The 6,369-nt window shown below is 39.1% G+C and overlaps 1 pseudogene; it reads left to right on the plus strand.

Annotated features, from left to right (window-relative positions):
* Nucleotides 1-3,896: 3,896 nt before the first annotated feature.
* LOC133240111 (glycine cleavage system H protein, mitochondrial-like) lies at nt 3,897-4,447 on the plus strand (annotated as a pseudogene).
* Nucleotides 4,448-6,369: the final 1,922 nt, after the last annotated feature.

Below are 6,369 nucleotides of genomic sequence, written 5' to 3' on the forward strand. Positions count from 1 at the left end.
TTATTTTAATAATATATAAAATTTTGTTCCAATAGGTTTTTATGTATTATGCAGCTAAAAAATGGTCATATAATGATTGCTTTATGCAACTGTCTTTCAAAATAGGTTGGATAAAAAGTGCCATAAACAAAAATATGTTTACAATGTCTTTCAAAATACTTTTATATTACTTCTGTTTGTGCTCTTTACATTTTTGTGTGAATTTGAATTACCATCTAATGTGTTTTCATTTCAGCCATAAGGCCTTCTTTTACTGTTTTCTACAGCTATAAATTCTCTGTTTTTACTTTTCTTAAAAGGGCATAAATTCTCCCTAAATTTTTTAAAGTGTAGCTAAATATACAAGTATTGGTTTACAGGACTTTTCTTTCAAAACTTTGAAGATGTCATCCTGTAGGGCTTTTTAGTCTCCATGGTTCCCACTGAGAAATCAGTCTAAACTCTGTGAAGATCCCTTATCTGTGATGTCATTTTTCTCTTAATCTTTTCAAGATTTTCTCTTTTTCTTTGATTTCATCAATGTCTGTGATATGTCTAGGCTTGGTTCTCCCTGAGTTTATTCTACTCAGAGTTTGTTGAGCTTCTTGAATGTAGATTAATATTTTATCAAATATGAGAAATTTTGATCATTACTTTCTTTAATATTTTTCTGTTTTTTTCTTGGTTCTTTTTCTGGGGTCTCATTAAGCCTATGTGAATACACTTGATGATTTCCAACAAGTCTCTAAGACTTTGTTTATTTTTTCTTCATTTTTTCCCCTACCTTTGAAATCTGGATAATATCTATTGACTTATCTTCAAGTTCACTGATTTTTTTCTCCTGCCAGCTCAAATTTGTTGCTGAGCCCCTCTAGGTAATATTTGTTTCCCTTATTATACTTTTCAGTTCCAAAATTTCTACTTTTGTTTTTAATTGCCCTTATACTGATGTTCTTTATTTGATCACACATTATTGCTATTAGTTCTTTAAACAAATTTTATTTATAATTGCTGATTGACAACCTTTGTCTACTAAGTCCATAACCTGGGTACTCTCAGGGACATTTTCTGCTGGTTCTTTCTTTCAATTATGTATGTGACATATTCCCCTGTTTTCTTGCATTTCTCGTAATTTTTTTGTTGAAAACTGGACATATAGGTAATATAATGTTTCAATTCTGGTATCAGATCCCTCTGTCCCCCAAGGTTTGTTCTTACTGGCTTATGGGTTTTTTGCTTTGTTTTGTTTTTAATTGGTGCTTATTTATTTAGCAACTTCCCTGCACTAAATCTGTGCATTCTGTCTTCTCTCTAGTGTGTGGCTTATGAGTTGTCTTCTCCTGTTTATTTTGAAGTTCTTGGTTGCATTTTTAAATCTAGCTTCCTATAGGTCACACCTGGGGTCAATAAAATTTGGTGGTCAGCCAATAATTGGTCAGATTTTCTTAAATGTCTTATCTTTATATCTCTACCCTTTGCCACAGGGATCTGTATTATACAGTCCATCTCTGTTTGAAAAATAAGATGCAAATAAATTAGTAATTCTCTGGGCTTGAGACTAAGCACATCCCCTCAAAGGTTTCATCACAAACAACCTCTGCGACATCCTTAAGTTTGGTTTCTCCAGTCAGACATTTTCCTGACTCACTGAGCATCACAGTGGTGTCACCTTGGGAGAATTACTAAAGCATTCACAACAGGGGGATGTAAGGAACATAAGGGGAAGTACCAACCAGGCATTTGAAGAGATTTCCAAAGATGACATTCTTCTAACTCCCTTTGTAGAATTAGGTACCATCGTTGCTGACCCACAGGACTGATGTGAACACTATTCTCCTTCCCTGATGGACTCCCTGGCAGAACAGTCTCCCCAGCTTAGCTCCTTAGAAAACAAAGCCTTTAGGGGGAGGGTGGCTTCATTTGCTTAGTACTGCTTTGCTAGATTTTCTTAATGTTCATGTTTTTATTTACACACCTATCTGCTGCTGCCCCTGGGACATTTTGTCTTGATTAGCTCACAGGTTCATTGGTGGTGGTGGTCGTTTAGTCACTAACTCATGTCTGACCAACCCCATGGACTGTAGCCTGCATGGCTCCTCTGTCCATGGGATTCTCCAGGCAAGAACACTGGAGTGGGTTGCCATTTCCTTCTCCAGGGGATCTTCCTGACCCAGAAATCGAACCCAGGTCTCCAGCACTGCAGGCACATTCTTTATTGACTGAGCTACAAGGGAATCCCCAAGCCCCGCAGGTTCATTAAGAACTCTCAGCTCTCTTTTTCTAATCCTGGCAAATGTTACCACGAACATATTCATATATTTCGAATCCTCAAAAGGTAAATAGTGCTAATATTTCCTTTTCATTGAGCAACTGCAATAGGGCATAGACTTTGAAATAAAATAGAGACTTATTGATTGATTCCTGTGTTAGGGGGACATATGTCTAGCAAACAATATCCACTTTTTGGTTCTTAATTCATACAAGAGACAGTCTATAACACCCTACTTTGGACAGTGGAGATAATTTCACAAAGGGTAGTCTTCTGTGTGATGGGAGGGAGGTACATCTCTGAAACAGGAAGAAAATTCAGGGAGTTCCCTGGAGGTCTAGTCCTTAGGATTCAGTGTTTTCACTGCCATGGCCTGGGCTCAATCTCTTGTTGGAGAACTGAGATCCTACAAGCCACTCAAGCTAGATTTAAAAAAGAGGAAGCAAATTTATTCCCCACCCACCACTGAACCTTTAATGCCTCAACAGTGACTAATCCTCTCAAGGGTATGATACTGGTAGCACTTGTACTTGGCTGAAAGTAAATATATCCAAAGTAAAATGTTAAATAGCAGATTTTGTTTAATATTGAACTTCTGCTATGTTGAAGACATTGTAGTCTGCAGTGGGGATACAGCAGAAAACAAAATAGATATGCTTCCTAAAATCATGGCGTTGACAGCAGTAAGAAGGAATAAAGCAGGTCATTTAAATGATGTGTGTGTTGCTTTGCAATATTACGTTGCAAAGGAAACACTGGAAGCAATCTCTAAGAGTGTATCCAAGGAACTTGATTCAGACTGAAGGTTGGAAACGCTTTTGGGGGGAAGTGATATGTGGGGATAAAATCTGAGGAAAGAGTAGGACGTAATCTAATGAAGAAGCAGAAGCGGAACCCAGACAGAGGTTACGAAGATCTGGATCTGATCCAGAAGGAAAAATGGCACGTTTGAGACTTGAAAAGGAGACCTGTGTGTGGAGGTACAGAGAACAAAGGGAAAGGTGCGCCACAGCCAGGTTGAAGACACACGTGTGTGCTCTATCATAGTCTTAGGCCGGAGTTAGTGTTTCGTATTTATCATAAATGAAATGAGCATCTGCTTAAGGGTCTTAAGCCTAAAGATGATGGCATTATAGCTACATTTGGGTAAAAACCATTAAAGTTGAAATGTGGAAAATAGGTTTGATTAGTAAGACTGGTCCTTTTTCGATTTGTGGCTGCCTGTGCAGCGTGTGGGATCTTAGTTCTCCAACCGGTTATTGAACCTGCACTCCTTGCATTAGAAGCGTGGAGCCTTAACCACTGGACCACCAGGGAAGTCTGAGAGTGGCTCTTGAAAAGACCAAGTAGAGATAATATGTTCTCCCAAAGATATGTATTAAGATCTATAGAAGCTGATGATTATTTGAAAATATGGCATATGGCAAAGAGATAGAATAAGAGAGCTTATTTAACTTATATGCAGAGTACATCATGCGAAATGCTGGGCTGGATGAAGCACAAGCCTAAAATCAAGATCGCCGGGAGAAATATCAATAAACTCATATATGCAGATGGCACCACCTTTACGGCAGAAAGCAATGAGGAACTGAAGAGCCTCTTGATAAAGTGAAAGAGGAGAGTGAAAAAGCTGGCTTGAAATTCAACATTCAAAAAACTAAGATCGCGTGCGAACGTGGCGCTGCGCGCGGTGCGGAGCGTGCGGGCCGTGGTCGGCAGCTTGCGCACCATCTCCGCACCCAGCCGCGGCCCTGGGGACTGCGAGCGGGTGCAGTCTGGGAGCTGCGCACCGGCCCTGCTCTGCTGTTGGTGCAGAAATTCACAGAAAAACACGAATGGGTAGCAACAGAAAATGGTGTCGGAACAGTGGGAATCAGCAATTTTGCACAGGAAGCTTTGGGAGATGTTGTTTACTGTAGTCTGCCTGAAGTTGGGACAAAGTTGAACAAACAAGAGGAGTTTGGTGCTTTGGAAAGTGTGAAAGCTGCTAGTGAAATCTGTTCTCCTCTATCAGGAGAAGTAACTGAAATTAATAAAGCTCTAGCAGAAAATCCAGGACTTGTCAACAAGTCTTGTTATGAAGATGGTTGGCTGATCAAGATGACATTCAGTAACCCTTCAGAACTAGACGAACTAATGAGTGAGGAAGCATATGAGAAATACATAAAATCTATTGAGGAGTGAAAATGGAACCCCTAAATAAACTACTTTGAAACAACTTAATCTAGCATAGTTGTCTTAAATTAGTGGTGGATTAAATTAGTGGTTTAAATATCTATCCACCACTAATTTAAGACAACTATGCTAGATTAAATTGTTTCAAAGTAGTTTATTTAGGGGTTCCACTTAAATTAGTGGTGTATAGATATTTAAAGGGAGAAGGCAATGGCACCCCACTCCAGTACTTTTGCCTGGAGAATCCCATGGACGGAGGAGCCTGGTAGGCTGCAGCCCATGGGGTCGCTAGAGTCGGACGAAACTGAGCAACTTCACTTTCACTTTTCACTTTTCATGCATTGGAGAAGGAAATGGCAACCCACTCCAGTATCTTGCCTGGAGAATCCCAGGGATGGGAAGCCTGGTGGGCTGCCGTCTATGGGGTGGCACAGAGTCAGAAAGGACTAAAGTGATGCAGCAGCAGATATTTAAAAAGCAACTTTTAGCAAAAGAAACTACTTGTAACAATGTTTCCTGAAGAAAATACCCCTTAACTTTCTAATGACTTCAGATAAACACTGTGCATCTTTTTCCACAGCATCCTGTGATTTTTAGACTAGGCTCCAGTTATAATATTCAGAATTCCTGAAATTATCTCTGGTAAAACTAATTACAAAAATTATGTAATTCAAGGATAACATGGTTATTTTAAACCTTATATGACTTGTAACTTGCTTACAGTTATCCCTGGATTTGGTCAAAATTATCTTCCCACTAGAAATAACTGCCAGTGGAGAAAAGTTTGTTAGTTGTATAGTGTCCAATGGAGAATATTACTATCTTAATTTTGCAATATACTGTGTTTGCTGGTGCTGTTTTTATACAGTGAAGCAATACCCTTGCAGGAGAATAAACAATTTAACAATAAAATATTCAACTCTTAATCATGAAAACAAACAAAAAACTAAGATCATGGCATCCGGACCCATTACTTCATGGCAAATAGATGGGGAAACAATGGAAACAGTGACGTTTATTTTCTTGGGCTCCAAAATCACTGCAGATGGTGACTGCAGCCATGAAATTAAAAGACACTTGTTCCTTGAAAGAAAAGCTATGAACAAACTAGACAGCATATTAAAAGGCAGAGACATTACTTTGCCAACAAATGTCCAACTAGTCAAAGCTATGGTTTTTCCAGTAGTCATGCATGGATGTGAGAGTTGGACTATAAAGAAAGCTGAGCACCGAAGAATTGATGCTTTGAACTGTGGTGTTGGAAAAGACTCTTGAGAGTCCCTTGGACTGCAAGGAGATCAAACCAGTCAATCCTAAAGGAAATCAGTCCTGAATATTCATTAGAAGGACTGATGCTGAAGCTGAAACTCCAGTGCTTTGGCCACCTGATGTGAAGAACTGAATCGTTGGAAAAGACCCTGATGCTGTGAAAGATTGAAGGCAGGAGGAGAAGGGAACGACAGAGGCTGAGATGGTTGGATGGCATTAGCAACTTGATGGACATGAGTTTGAGTAAACTCCAGGAGTTGGTGATAGACAGGGAGGTATGGTGTGCTGCAGTCCTTGGGGTTGCAAAGAGTGGGACATGACTGAGTGACTGAACTGAACTGAAAGAGATAGAGATATTAAAAATTGCTATAAGAAGTTTAAGGAACTGGTGACCCAGTCCATTTAAAGTTAGTTTAATGCAGGATTGAGTATTGAGGTAGAGAGAAAAGGAGAGAAAAAGTTAAATGACTGTAAGATTTCTGTCTGGAACAGTAAAATAAATGGTGACCCCATTCTCTGAGACAGACAGTGCTGGACAGGAAATAGACTTGAAAGGAAAGATATCTTTTGGGTATGTTGTCTTTGCGACATTTGAATGGAAATATTAAGTAAGTTATTGAATATATGTTTGTGGAAATAAAAAAGAAAGATTCCGACTGGTGATGCAAATTTGAATT

The sequence above is a fragment of the Bos javanicus genome, chromosome 27, assembly GCF_032452875.1.
Source record: "Bos javanicus breed banteng chromosome 27, ARS-OSU_banteng_1.0, whole genome shotgun sequence".
NCBI classification, from domain to species: Eukaryota; Metazoa; Chordata; class Mammalia; order Artiodactyla; family Bovidae; genus Bos; species Bos javanicus.